This window comes from Theropithecus gelada, chromosome 10 (genome assembly GCF_003255815.1).
Source record: "Theropithecus gelada isolate Dixy chromosome 10, Tgel_1.0, whole genome shotgun sequence".
Taxonomy (NCBI): domain Eukaryota; kingdom Metazoa; phylum Chordata; class Mammalia; order Primates; family Cercopithecidae; genus Theropithecus; species Theropithecus gelada.
Genome location: NC_037678.1, coordinates 87,028,768 through 87,043,328, shown reverse-complemented (window position 1 = coordinate 87,043,328; position 14,561 = coordinate 87,028,768). Strand labels below are relative to the sequence as shown.

General features: G+C 42.4%; 1 protein-coding gene and 1 pseudogene across 6 annotated transcripts in view; one reads left to right on the top strand and one right to left on the bottom strand.

Annotated features, from left to right (window-relative positions):
• Positions 1-14,561, bottom strand: part of MACROD2 (MACRO domain containing 2) — a 2,143,045-nt gene that overhangs the window by 424,635 nt on the left and 1,703,849 nt on the right. The window lies entirely within an intron of this gene.
• LOC112632936 lies at positions 4,863-5,223 on the top strand (annotated as a pseudogene).

Sequence of the window (14,561 nt, the reverse complement as noted above, 5' to 3'; positions counted from 1 at the left end):
TGTCATTGTTTGCTACTATTTGTCAGAAAGCAGCTGGAGACATTACATTTTAAAAATGGGCATGGCTGTGTTCCAATAAAACTTTACTTATAAAAACAGTCAGTGGGCCTAATTCAGTCTGTGGGCCATAGCTTTCCAACCCCAGTCTGTACGTAATATCTTATATAGCATAGTTTTACTCACCATATGAAATGATGCCTAAAATGATGGGTGACGATAGGTTCTCTTGAAGTCCAGGGATTTATCTCCTGTGATGGTTAATATTAAGTGTCAAATTGATTGAATTGAAGGATGCAAGTATTATTTCTGGGTGTGCCTGTGAGGGTGTTGCTAGAGGAGTTTAACATTTGAGTCAGTGGACTGGGAGAGGAAGACCCACCTTCAATGTGGGTGGGCACCATCCAATCGGCTGCCAGCATGGCTAGAAAAGGCAGGCAGAAAGTGGAACGTGCAGGCTTGCTGAGTCTCCTGGCTCTCACCTTTCTCCTCTGCTGGATGCTTCCTGCCCTCAAACATCAGACTCCAGGTTCTTTGGCTTTTGGACCCTTGGACTTATACCACTGGTTTGCCAGGGGCTCTCAAGCCTTTGGCCACAGGCTGAAGGCTGCACTGTTGGTGTCCCTACTTTTGAGGTTTTGAGACTCAGACAGATCCACTACTGGCTTCCTTGTTCCTCAGCTTCCAGATGGCCTAGCGTGGGACTTTACCTTGTGATTGAGTGAGTCAATTCTCCTTAATAAACTCCCTTCATGTATACATGTATACATGTATCCATTAGTTTTGCCCCTCTAGAGAACCCTGACTAATACAACTCCTTTAACATAATTTTCATATAGTATTATTGAATACTACACATTATGTGTATATATCTATATATTTATCTAGAGATAGACAGTAGATAGATGATAGATAGATAGATAGATAGGCAGGCAGATAGATGATAGATAGATAGATAGATAGATAGATAGATAGATAGATAGATAGACAGACAGGCAGATAACTTGCTAAACTTAGTTAAGCAAGATTTATGGGTTGTGGTTTTACTGTACAAGAAGCTTGGGAAGGGCAAAGCCCATAGCATCCTCGTATTTGTGAATCTAGCTCCTAGCATAGGTCCTGGCTCATACAGCAGGATCTGTGCCTCTGAGAATGAATTTGTTCATGGCTTCCAGCTCCTCTCCCCATCCCCACTTTATAAACCTCCTCTCAGTCATCCATTTTCTTCTCACTAACAATGTGTTGAGCCCCAGCTAAGGCATTCCCAGAAAAGAAGTTACAGTCATTAACATATTCATTTATCAAATATTTGATGAGCATATAAGTTAGCACTGTCATGACAGAAATTGGACATACTTGGTGAATATGTTTTATTAAAATTATCTCTGCCTATGATGTAACAAATTTAGTGATTGCAATCTGGCTTTTGTGTATAGTTTATATTAGATTGACTTCTAGTTATTTAAAAATAATTAGAAACAGTTTTGCTTCCAGACAGGTGCAAGTCATATGAAAACATGCACACACATCCCCAAAACTTCTCTTCCTACTGACATGGAATCTACTTCATTCATGGTCCTTGGGTTACTCATAGTCCTAAAAATTATTCTCTGCTAGAATTTGATACCAAGACTGAAATGTAATATTTTTCCAGAATTAATGCATTGATATCACTACAGTAGTTCCCTTATCTGTGAGGGATATGTTCCACGATCCCCAGTGGGTATCTGAAGTTAGGGATAGTACTGAACTCTTCATACACCATGCTTATTCCCATACATATTAATGATGTATGGGAATACATACTTATTCCTATACATATATACCTACAATAAGGTTTAATTTATATAAATTAGGCACAGTAAGAGATTAACAACAATTAATAATAAAATAGAACAATTATAACAATACACTGTAAGAAAAGTTATGCGAATGTGGTCCCTCTCTCTGAAAATACTGTGCTCACCCTTCTTCCTGTGATGTGCCAATGTGAGGAGATGAAGTGAGGTGGATGACATACGCCTTGTGACATAAATGGGAAATTCCAGAAATAAACATGTCATAAGCTTTAAATTGCACACTGTTCTGAGTAGTGTGATGAAATCTCAGGCCATCCTGCACCCCAAGACGTCAAGACGTGAATCGTCCCCGTGTCCAGCATATACACACTTTAGACGCTACCAGCCCTGTTAGTCATTCAGGGGCTGTCTTGGTTATCAGAGCCACTGTCATGGTATCGTGGTGCTTGTGTTCCAGTCACTGTTATTTTACCTCATCATGGCTCCAAAGTGCAAGAGTAGTAATGCAATTTTTTGGACTCAACTTGACTGCAAGCAACTGAAACCGCGAAAAGAAAAACCACAAATAAGGGGGCACTGCTGGATTTTATGGAAAAAGTCCACAAATATCTCACATTTAAGAGATTGTTTCCTTGGAGAATGTCTTCTCCAACTTATTTGGAGAGAACTTGTTTCTCAATAATGGCAACGAGTTTGAAGTCATTTCATCAGAACAACAAGACTATGCACCATTAGCCAAACTCAAAGCACCGAAGAGTATATTCTCAAGCACTTTCAGAATGAAACAACTGTTCCATTCAAGACGGATGACAGCAATGCCTCGCCCCATCCCTTGGTCTTTCCCTCTTCAGTGTGCACCCACCTGAGCCACCACTACCAGCCCCGGCACTGCCTTCTCACTGCACAGCCCATCCACAGTTAGTGCACATCTATCTTTACCTCCCAAATCTAAATCGATTCTTGATCTGTTTTTGAACAAATGTATCTAAAAATGGCATGAAGCTCTTGGGGCATCACTACAAAACCCAACTCAAGCCTGAGGGATCCATACAGACTTGAAGTGTCTAAACTACCCCTACGCATGAAAGTATAATCTGCATGGCTTGGTGGGGTATGTGCATCTTCTGGATAATATTATTTCCTTCTCTCATTTTCACTTAATCAATCCGAGGGGAGGGTGGAAGTCGTCTGTATTGGAGCTGTGAGTCCAAAACAGCACTACTTTAAAGACAAATTCCAAAGACGTTAGGTACATGAAAGGACCAGAACTCACATTTACAATACCTTCCTCCAGATGCAAATTATTCTCTTTCAACTTTAAATAAGTTACTATAGTATTATATCTGGAGAGAAATTAATTGTGTACCCCTTTTATATATTTTCTGCAATGATATTCCCAAACTGTTTAGAGGAAGTTTTTATATTTTTAAATAAATAATTCTTAATACATTTTGGGGAGAACACATTCTTACAGTCTGCATGTCCTGAGCAAAGTTTTCTGGAAGAATTGATGAGTTCTGAGAAAACCCTTGAGGCCAGTCAAGCTGAAAAGCTTTGTGCTATGGCTAGTTAGGAACTTAGGAATCTTAACTTATTTGAGGCCAACATGCAATGCTGCCATTGTTCCAAGCAGGTGGGAAGAAATAATTTGAAATGGGGAGAAGAGACTTAGAATGAACAAATGCACATGACTCAATGAGAGCAAAGGGCAATGTGTTAAACTGTTCTACCCCAATCACGTGAATGCAGCCTAAAAGTTCAGCCCAACATCTACCTTGACTTTTAGAAGAGCATGAACAAAGTGACATCCCCAGGTATCCTCAGGAACTGCTTGTGACCCAGAACATTCCCTTCTGGGCCAGATGATGTTCCCCCCACCCCCCACCCCAGGCCCCCAGTTATCGCTGAGGAGTCCACAGCACCTTTTTTTCTGTGACCTTCTCTAAAGTCAAACCAATACCAACCATGTTTTCCCAGAATCCTGAAACTCATTTACTGCTTGATAACACATTTTCAGTTATTATTTCTACTCCTTATAGCACTGCCTTTGTTATGTGTGAGTTTGCCCTCACTTGAAAGACGCCATCTGACAATGATGTAAACAAACAAACGAACAAACAAACCAAAAAAACAGCTTGGTGACTTTAACAGTTTTTAGTCCACTTGGGTGGGTGATGATGACAGGGGCACCTCCGAGAAGGTGGGTCCTCTCTGGAGTCTCTGGAAGTATCTCTAGGAACTATCACGTAAATTTAAATTTAGAAATAAATTATATGAAAAGTCTAAGTGCTTCTTCCACCTTCAACGAATTAATAACATATTAATAATAAGCAGCAGTCATTGCACATTGCACAGGTGTCTTTTTCATAGCTAACATATTGTTATCTCCGTTTATCCGATTACTGTCTGAGGTAGGAGCCATTGCAATTCAGTCCGCAGACCAGGAGGCGAGGTGCAAGAGAGGTTAACTAACAAGATGTTGTCCTTGGCCCTTTTTTTTCCCTCCAATGATGTAAATATCCAGCCTGGGTTTTTCTCTCTTGTGCTCCAGAAGCAAAGTGATCATCCCTTCTTCTTTGATGCCCCCAGGCCCTGAGACTCATTATAACAAACCCCAACACAAACACATTCAGGAAAAAAACCTCATTCTCTTCCACCCCACACTCATTCGTTCCTTCTTAACTCAGTGAATGGTACATAACCCACTTAGTTTCACAAGCTTGGAAACTGGGCCATATCCAAAGCACTGCCCTGACTTGTCCCCCATCTCCATGCAGTCACATATCTTCTGAGTGTCCTTCTGTTCTGGAGAACTGCTTGGATTCAGCCTCGCCATCATTTCATCATTTCTTAGATCACAACGGCAGTCTCCTACTAGCCTCCCTGCCTCTGCCTCAGCTATCTGGAATGAAAATTTGTTTAGACCACCCCCTGCTTAAGATGATTGATGGGGAGTAACCCTATTGACAGGGCCAAAGCAGCATCACAGGGTGTCCCATTTCCCCTCCCCACCTCTCAGTTGATTGACTTCCTGGACCTCCTATACTCTATTGTCCCAGCCCCACAATGTCCCAGAAACTAAACGAGAACACTGTGGAGGAGACAGGCAAGAAGAAGCAGGAAATGCAGGAGAAAGAAGGTACTCTCCCTGAGAGAGTGGAGAAGGCAAAGCTAAAGGCCAAATATCCAAGCCTAGGACAAAGGCCTGGGGGCCTAGCTTCCTTATGAAGGGACTCTGGAAAAGGAAAAAGTACTTTGACTCAGGAGACTACAACATGGCCAAAGCCAAGTAGGAGAATAAGCAGCTGCCAAGTGCACAACCAGACAAGAACCTGATGACTGGTGACCACATCCCCACCACACAGGATCTGCCCCCAGAAAATCCTCACTCATCACCAGCAAGCCAGCAGGTGGCCAAGTTGAATGATCCTGCCCAGGGCTCTGCCAGATCCTGAGATGCTGAACCTCTGGGTCTGAAATCGCCATTGCAAAATTGTAACTGAGACAATGAAAGAGATCTGACTGAACCAACTCCATCTTGCCTCTAACCTCCAAGCAGTCTTTGTTCATTACTGGGTGTAGGCTGAACTAACTTTGGGAATAACGTAGTTTATAGTTTATAGTTTCAAACAAAGACCACAGCAGCCCTTTCCCAAAACAAGCTTCCTTTTTGCCTGGGGACTGGAATGCCTTTGTAGGACTAACAGATTAGCCACAAGATTAGAAATTATGGTTTAGGAGTCATGAAGCCTGAGGCTACAAGATTCTGACCCTCCCTAAACTTCTCCTAAGATCAGAGCTTGAGATAGTTTGCTTGGTAGATCAGCTGGCACCACTCAGATTGATAAACTGGATCATGTGATCTTGTGGCTCACCCTGGAACTGACTGACTCAGTGCAAGAGGACAGCTTCAGTTCCCTATGGTTTCATCTCCAACCAACCAATCAGCACTCTTGACTCACTGGCCTTCCTCCACCCACCAAATTATCCTTAAAATCTCTAATCCTGGAACGCTTGGGGAAAAGTGATTTGAATAATAAAACTCCTGTCTCCGCACAGCCGGCTCTAAGAATTTTACTCTTTCTCTGTTGCAAGTCCCCTGTCTTGATAAATCAGCTCTGTCTAGGCAGAAGGTAAGGTGAACCCATTGGGCAGTTACAGGTCCTGTGCTGGCTTCCGCCCCTCCCATCTTTTGCAGCCAGGGGTCAGGAGGTGGCTTGGGCATGGGTTAGAGAGGCAGAAGCCCCTGCCCATCAGTGTCCCAGCACATGGAGCCCCTAGGGCTAAGTACCAAGACCTCGAACATTTTTTGTTTTACCTTTTTTCCAAATAACTGTTGGGAGAAATCTCAGTGAAATCTTGAGGGTAGGGTTGGGAGGGTGGGGTGAGAGATTTGGAGGAATATGAATTAGAGCTTGGAGTTGATAAAAACATTCCTGATGGTCCTCCTTCTTAACCACGAGGCTGGTGTGGGATAAATATGAGAGGAGGAAGTGGAGTCGACTAGAGATGAGATCTAGTTCAGCTTTGCAGATAACTGCCTTGTTTCCATGTGGCTGGAGACCCGGTGTGAGATGAAAGAAACTCAATCTGCATAGACAGATGCAAACAGCTCCTCTGGTTCTGCAGAGTTAGCTGAGCACACAATGTTAATTGTTCAGTTTAGAAAACATACTGTCCTTGAAATAGATTTTCTGTTGGGAGAAGGGCAGTGAGTTGTGGGGAAAGGAACCATGAGTGTGGGGAGCCCCAAGAGCCCAAAGGACTTTTTCAGTGTTTGAAATAAACCCTACCAGAAAAAAACAAAAAAAAAGAAGATTAATGATGGCCTTCTAGAGACATCAGAGAACTAATCTGAATCTCTTACCACATCCAAGAACACCCATCTCGATCTGTGCCCATCCTACCTGCCCTGTGTCACTCATCCTCCCTTCTATACCCTCATGTTCCGTTAAGTGTTGCTTGTTTTTCATGCCTGCATCAATTGTTCTTTGTTCCTAAAACCCTGTCCCCACCCTTCAATATTCAGTCAGCTATCATTATTTCTAGACAGGCTTCCCCAAACTTCCTCTCTGCCCCCACCTTCCCTACCTAACACAACCAGCACAGAAGACCACTGTTGCACTACACAGCCTGAAGCTATTCTGTTTCCGAAGAAGAGACCAAAAGCCATGTCTCCTATTTCTGTAACCCCAGGGCTTATCACAGTGCCTGGCACATAGTTGATATGCCTATACCTACTATTTATGAAATGAATGAATGATGAAAAAGATAGAATTCTCTGGCCATGAATATATGGGATGTGTATACTTTGCCTTTTCTCCAAAACTGAAAACTTATGTTCACCTGTCTGTATAAACACATTCATATTTATCAGTTCAACTGAACCTCTACTTTTGTTTTGAAACATAGGGTAACCATTTTCTTTCCAGCTATTAGCCATTGTTGGATCAGTTTTCAATCTAAGTTTTGTGACGGGATGTAATTCATAAACTTTATTGGCCTGACACAATTTTTAAAAATTACTATAAATCCTCCTTGGCTATCCTGGAAAAACTTTAACTGTGCTCCCCAAGCCCCAAATCAAATTTTTTCCCCATCCTTCCTGATCTCAACATGAATGATCTAATCATGTCTGTTGTGTCCCTGTGCTGTCGAACCACATTTGAATTATGCACACTAGACCAACTGACTCTCAGCATAGATTAGTAGGAAACAACAGATAAACACAGTAGAAAAACTACAGGGAAAAAGAGCACAAAGCCTGGTAACTTGAAAAACAACAACAACAACAACAACAACAACAAAAACAAAAACAGTACAGCAGGGATTATTCTGCAAAACAGGAACAGGATCTTGAGATGTGGTAAATGGAACATTAGTCTCGAACCCAGAAACATCCCTGGAGAAGTCACTGTTCTACCACAGCTAAGGAGATGGATACTAACAAATTGTGTTTGAGATCTGAAGTGCCCAGCCTGAACAGATGGAAAAGCATTAGCAGTCAGGGAGAAGGGAGTTAGGAAATTGAACCCCATATGGGTACACCACTCTAGTAGCCATGTGTAACATGAGAGGCTCCATAAACCTGAATCACTGCAAATGACTGAAGCAAAGAATTTCAGGATTTTCAGTGACAAAGTCCAGAATACCATATGGGCCTATCAACACTAGTTAGAACTGGGAGAGGAATTTTACTAGCATGAGGGATGGTAGAGAAGACTGTAGAGAGGCAAGAGAGGAAATCCAATTTGAGATGGAATTAAAGCTAGAACCAGGCAATTCAGGGTGAAGAACAATCCAAGCCAGCATCTAGAGGTATGGAAGGGCAGACAGAGCAGTCATGTCCTGAGGAGTTTACCAGAGCAACGGGCCTGCTCAGGTGAAAAACAGAGTTCTTAGGTTAACACTAATGAGCTACCAGGTGAAGGGCCAAGAGTAGGTTTCAGCCCAAATGTAAAGGAACTCTTCTTTGAACTTCTTCTTTGATACGACCCTACGTTATCATAAAGAATGGGGAGCTGGCTGGGCACGGTGGCTCACGCCTATAATCCTAGCACTCTGGGAGGCCAAGGAGGGTGGATTACCTGAGGTCAGGAGTTTGAGACCAGCCTGGCCAACATGGCAAAACCCTGTCTCTGTTAAAAATACAAAAATTAGCTGGGCATCGTGGTACGCGCCTGTAATCCCAGTTACCACGGAGGCTGAGGCAGGAGAATCGCTTGTACCCAGGAGACTGAAGTTGCAGTGAGCCAATATCGCACCACTGCACTCCAGCCTGGGTGATGCAGTGAGACTCTGTTTCAAAAAAAAAGAAATAAAATAAATAAGTAAATACAGAATGGGGAATTTATGGAGTGGGAGACAAACTCCACCCACCAGGGGTGTACACCAAGGAGGCTGCCCTCACTTTTACTCATAACCGATACCAGCTTTCCACTTTGGCCTACGGTCTGCCTGGAGCCAACAACTTGTTTATTCCATTTAGTAACCAAATTTGTTTTCAGTCACTCCCAGTTTACAATAGTCTCTCCTGGGAGTTTCACTCAAATTAATATATTACTATACTTTTACGCTGCAGTTCAAAATGTGCATCTCAAGCTCCCTCATGCTTCTCACAGGTGCCTCCCTGCCTTCTTCTCTGGGTCCCATTTCTAATTTTGCACCTGTCATCTGGCAGTGGCAGGGAGGGATAAATGTCTGTTTTTGTGTGTGAGGGCTTCAAAGTGGAATTGAGAAAGAGCAGGACACTCCTCAGTCCAACGCAGGCCCCTGCACCATGGTGGGTGTGGTAGTTGTGGGCTGTGGTCACTTCTTGGCTGGCCTCTTCTGCTCATACCTTCACTGGTCTGGGTTCCTATACTGCTAGTGTTGAGTGCTGGCTCAATCACAGATGATCTCTGGATGCTATCTAGAAATCTCCATGGGCGTCCCCACAGGAGTCCCTCCCTCAGCTCTGATGAAGGTGTCCTCCCTCTCACCCTGAGGCATTGAGAGGACAACATACCTTTGGTGACCACTACTCCAGATTTTTCCTGAATGAAAAACTAGAAATTCCCACCTTATCAACTCGACCCTATGAAAACCTGGAAATGGTTTTTCACCTGTGAAAATTCTTATTTCACATCTAGGTTAACAGTGTGCAGAAGTTTCTCTCTCTCTTCACATGGAGAGGGGGTGAATTCACTCAGGTTGGGGATGCGACCTTAGACTCTTTCTTCAAAAGCTCCTCCGTCCTGGTCAGCATTTCAATATTCTGATGAGACGAGCATGCCTGTGTTTTCAGTAGAACTTGGTGTAGATTGGGTGCTGTTGTCTCCTCAGAACCCTGAGGCCTTCACCTTGGCTACACTTTCGGGATGGAGGAAGGTCAGCAGCAAATAAGGAATTCAGGAAAGGCATGTTTAGGGGCCATTCCCCATACACTGCATACACCACAAACGGGATCAGAAAGCATCTCAGCAAAGCAGAGACAACGTTACCTAAGAGGAACAGGGAATGTGCTAAAAAGAGACGTATGCACAATTTTATTTTTAAAGCAAGAAGTAAGAATTATCTGGCAGAAATATAAAAAGTTTTTTTTTTCTCTTGAATAGAGACTTGAATATATTAGTTTGACAGAGATCTTAGAAACTTAATAAAAAAGTTACCACCCATTATTATGTATGTGATCAAAACCAAGAGTATCTGAGTCCTGGTTCTTTAAGATACAACAATCTCCTCGAGCTTTGCAATTCTTTATGTCTACTGTCTTCACTTGGATTTTCAGTCCCTTGACAATCCATTTTGTATACAATACTTTTTTATTGTAACGGGGCATGTGGTATATTTAGCGATAGGTAGTGATTCCAATTTAAGATAAAATTCAGACATATGTGACCTGAGTTGACAATCAGAAGAAGAGATACCTTGAACACGTGGCTTGGAGCACACCTTCACAGGTGATGCCATTCTGGGGAGCTGGCATGCTTCCCTTTACTCCAATTATACAATGAATTGCAATTCCAGGATTTTCCAAATGTGGAAAAAAATATGGGTTTTAGAAGCTGGGAAATACAGCAAGCAATGGGAGCAACCAGGGGAACTGGTTATGGGAGAAAATTATCAAGAAAGGTGTAATACTTATTTTCACTTGTATGAATAACAAATGGATAATAGAATAGATAATAGACAAGAAGAGAATCATCTAAATCTACCATTTGTTGCATGTTTCCTATTTGTTTGGCATGATGTTAGGTGCAACAGAATATGGAAATAATTAAGGTAACTAAGGTGACTTTTCAAGATCACACAGCAGGAATGAACTGACTTAAACTGGTTTTCCTGTGGACAACTGAAAAGCAGCAAGTTACACCTGTGAGTCTGGGTTATTGCCGTAATCCTACTTTAGAAAGAAATTTTACCCCTTCGTCCCATCCCTCATTCACACCACTTGCTCCCATAGGTCTAAGGTACAGTCAAAAATAGTAAGTGGCTCTATAGAACCATGACAGCAGCAGGTCAGCAATCCTTGCCATTTGGATTGTCAGTCTGTATGCCTCTGTATTCAGCCAACTTATCAATTTTAAGATAACATGGTCAGATTTTCCACCCTTCTACATTCTTTTCAACAGGGTCGCTAAGAGGCAAATTACATTGTGTGAAGGCAGCCTTAGAGTGGGTGGAACCACAAATATTTCCAAGTCAAAAAAGACTGGATTCGAATCCCAGCCAAGTGGCCTTATACCAGATTAACTTCTGGAAGCTTCCATCCTCTTATCAGTGGAATGGGTCATTATAAATAGCTTTCATGGTTATTGTGAAGCTTTAATGGGATGATATCTTAAAATTCCTAACGTGGTGATTGATACAAAGAAAAAACACCATATGCTAATACAGGGGGCAACAACCTTCTTGTTTCAATTAAAATGATTTTAGAGTTCATAGGGAGAGAAAAAATGAAGGTTTGATGTTTAAGCATTATACTGCTATCCACCTTTTTCAAGGCAGGAAGGACAGGCATCGAATTAAGTTTGAAGTAAGGTGATTTCTGTAGTATTATACAGATGTGCCAAGATATAATGCTGCCATGCTCACATGCCAATAAAGACCCAAATCAGGAGAGAACAAGCTGTCATAATAAGTAGACATAGACGTTGGTCATGTTAGCAAATCTGGAAAGATCTGAGCAGATGCAGAACTACAAAGCCATTATTTTCTGACTGCCTATCACCATGAAGAGTTCAGCCGGGTCACTGTGTCTGTCATTTTAATGTAGCCAACTAGCCAGGGCACTGTCACACTAATAAAGTAGGTGCAGCTTAATTCTCTTAACATATTCATTTTAACCTGATAGAGTTATAGAGATGCAGCTGAATATTTTTCTCTCTTTTTGCCATAGGGAAAATGATTTCTTCATCCACTTATTAAATGACAGTCTCTTGGCTCCTGTGTCCAGGCTGAAATGTGTGATCATGCTGTCCTTCCACTGCGAGGCTGCTTTTCAGGCAGCCTGTCAGTCTGTCTGTCCTGTTTTATTAGTAAGCAATGGGAAAATGCACTAGACACACTTCTCTCAAAAGAAGCGGTCCTATTTTCTACAGCTGGAAGCCTAAGATGTTTAACAGAAATGTGTAACATTTTCTCTTCTCTGCACTCATTCCTTTCTGTCCGGAGGCACACTCTACAGACCATTTTAAAAACGACTACAGGAAAACAACAGAGCCATCGTTTCTATTTATTCTCTCTTACAATATTGCAACTTCTGTGATTCTAATTCCACTGCCCCTGATGAATAGCTAAAGCTTTGGTGGCAGCAGAGCATTTCTTCTGCAGCACGTGGAGGTCTGTGGTCTCATTTATTTTGCTACGTGTCCTATGAATATGTTTTTTTAAAATATGTTACTCCTGAAAGAGCTTCATTGCAAAAGAAATTTCTAGCCTAGTCTCAGGCTTAATCAATCGCCCATGATTTTGCAGGCCTTAATGGGAGAAGACAGAGATAATGTAATGTGCATTATGCAAAGTTAGCTAAAAGTGAGGATGTGGAACAGCATCAGGGACCATTATCTCCCAGAGGAGTCGACGCAATAGAGGCAGACAATTAGATTAGAACATTTTTCTAACCAGGCCAGAAGGAAAGTCTTGGGGACAAGATAATGTTCAGATTTGGGCAACAGCCAAGAGGTAACGACCACGAGCCGGCGTGGCATGGCAGACTCTTGCTATAGCTGTATTGGCTGTACTCTAGAATTTGAAATAAGACGAACTCCTCCTGGAATTAAAGCAATGGGTTTCATTTCCTAAGGTAGCAAATGAACCCATAGTGTGCTGTGGCTTGGATATCTGCTTCGTTCTCAAAAACTGTATGAAAATCGACTCCACCAGTCGGTCACCATTACGTTAGCTCCTTGTGGGCCGTACTGCAACACGCGTGTTGCCGGGTGGTGGTGGGAGGATGGAGAACTAGGGCATAAATTCAAGAAAAAAGCCCTGGCCTCATTAAAAGGTGCTTTGTTATATAGACATACACATAAATGCGTGTTGATCTAGGATGCCCAATCCCCACTGCATGCCCAGCTCCCAGGAATTTGCTCAGAGCCTTATAGACATCATCTAGTAATGGCTTAAATTGCTAGATTTAGATCTCTGCCTACAATAGATGCATAAATAAAATTGTTTAGAAGCAATTATGGAGTCGTATTTCAACAAGAACAAATGAATACAGCACAACCTTAGCTTGTAAGTGCTGAGGGTGTCATAGTGAGGGAATAATCAGAGTCACTGGTAATGAATTACAAGAGAACATCAGAGGGATGTTAGCTGGCATATTCATTCCCATGGGACTGTGATCAGCACCTACTCTACTAAGATACCTATATGGTCCTTCATGCACACCAACTGGAAGTAGAAGAATAGACTAGGCACCCGGTAGGTGCTTGGCAAGTATGCAGGATGTTTATTAACAACCTTGGTGAGAAAACCATAGGTATAAAAAATGGCCAGAGCATATATGCCAAGTTAGCACGTGAGTGAATGATGTGCAGAGGAGGCTGGATGCCAATGGACACAGCTTGGTGGCAGAATCAGAGGGCAGGCTTCCAATCGTGACTGCCATTGTGTTATCTTTGGGCATTTTTGCAGGGAGGTGGGTAACTTCTTTGAGACTCAGTTATTTCACCTGTAAAATGAAGCATTGCTATCTACCGTAAGGTTTGTTACAAGGACTAAATAAGGCACAATTCACATCATGTGCAGTGTCTGCACATACAGCAGGCTCTCCATGAATGAGCAGTGTGCTCTTAGCTGTACAGACTGACATGAGTCTCTTAGGATTGCAGAATAGCAACCATGATTCATGGCTATTGGCAGACTGAGAGGACAGAGTGGACTTTGCTCACTTGGGGCAAAATAAATAAATAAATAAATAAATAAATAAATAAGCTTTTTGGTTAAAAGACATAAAAAGAAAAGCACAAGATGAAGTGAGTCAGTGAAAGTCCCAGTCATCTGAATAGCCTGAAATGAGAGAGAGCATCTGATTCTCTTCTGCCTTCTCTATGAGGCCACAGCCAGGCCAAAAACGCAATTATTTTTACTGGTCCAGTGGTTTTCCACTGCCAACACCAATTCAGAGGTTAAAGAACAGGCTGCAGTAGAGATGAGGAGATATTTCTGGTCAACTCCAAATCCAAAGCACATGGTAAATGCAGAGAATACCGAGAGCTGCAGGCAGGATGCCTACACGAGATGCCTGCAGTAGGTTGAATGGTAGTCTCCCAAAATATGTCCAGCTGGAACCTGTGACAGCAGCCATGTTTGGAAAAAGGGCCTTTGCAAATGTTATTATGCTAAGATAGATCATCCTGGATGCATCTCTGGGTGGATCCAAGACCCAGTGTAAGTGCCCCTGTAAGAGAAAGAAAAGGAGAAGAAACAGAGGAGAGAGCCATGTGAAGTCTAAGGCGGAGATGGGAGTTATGCAGCCACAAGTCCAGGAACACCCAGGGTTGCCGACGGCCATCAAAAGCTAGGAGAGAAGCAAGGAATGAACTCTCCCTCAGAGCCTCTGCAAGCAATCAACCCTGCCAACACCTTGATTCCAGACTTTTGGCCTCCTAAACTGACAGAATACATTTCTGTTATTTTAAGCCTTGCAGTTTGTGGTGCTCTAGGAAACTAAGATTGTGTCCAGGAAGGGAAGAAATAAAGTGGCAATGGTTGTGGGGGAAGTAGATGGGTAACATACTGAAGTTGCCCAGCAAACAGAAGTTCAATTTACCCACT